The sequence below is a fragment of the Atta colombica genome, unplaced genomic scaffold, assembly GCF_001594045.1.
Source record: "Atta colombica isolate Treedump-2 unplaced genomic scaffold, Acol1.0 scaffold294, whole genome shotgun sequence".
Taxonomy (NCBI): Eukaryota; Metazoa; Arthropoda; class Insecta; order Hymenoptera; family Formicidae; genus Atta; species Atta colombica.
The window spans coordinates 86,369-87,605 of NW_017259397.1; positions in this window are offsets into that span (position 1 = coordinate 86,369).

Here is a 1,237-nt window from a genome sequence, read left to right on the forward strand (position 1 = left end):
AAATATAATTATATATTTAATACTGTTGTATTTTTAAATATTTATAATACTATATGCGTGCAGTATAATATTAAAATAGTAATTAAATAAAATTTATATTATATATGTAAATTTAATTTATATAATGTTAAATAATATCGGACACAATAATTGACGATAAATTAGGATAATGTTATCTTTTCTCTAAATTTTAGTTGTTTCAAAATTTGTACCAATTATAATAGTACTTATTTATGTTACATGAAAAATAATAAAATAGAAATAAAGTACAACTTGAGAAGAAATATTTCTGTATGTATAAAGAGGTATTTATTCATGATCGTGTAAAATTCAACTACATATAGTTGAATTTTATCGCACTACATGACGACTACTCTCGCAAACTGCGCTTTGTCAGACGCGTAATATTGTGGCATTTAAATTGTTGCTAATCAGATGCTCATTGCAATAATCCGACAGATACGTCAATAATACGAGGGACAAACAATTTAACTTGCCATAATATATAACAATTCGATGAGTGAGCTCAACAATATGAATTGCATCACCAACTGATGAGCAAGCTGCAACTCGACGAATAACAATATGATGATTTTCTTACATATATATTATCAGTCTACAGATTTATACTAAATTTTTGCTCATGTAAAAGTCAAACACAAATCGTCGTAACAAATACCCGCAACATTATGTCATGCATTCACGCGATCGTTGCACGCAATATATATACAACATTCTAAGATTAAAAATTCATCAATCTCACGCAGGATTCATACCGCATAACTATGGATTGCTCTTACTTATGTTAATTCCATTTTGGTATAAGCATTTTGGTATACATATTGGATCGCGTTCTTAATTATTCGATGTAGGTTGAAAACCTAATCAGAATCGGGATCTTTTAATGACTGAGTTAACGTATTCACGTATCATTTTACTTTATTGTCCACCAAAAGTTTGTGAAACTCTGCTGCAGCGTTCCAAAGCTCTATAAAAAAACGCCAAATATTCTGCATCTTATTAAAATTGAGCAAATCTAACAATACAGCAACAATAAAGAAGTATTAATATTTTGAAGAAACTTTAACAAATGCTTATAAAGAATCATTATTAAATCATTTTTATTAAATCATTTGTTGAATTATTAACGCTATTATTGCATACGTGTAGTGTATATATATATATATATATATATATATGTATGTATGTGTGTGTGTGTGTGTGTGTGTGTGTGTGT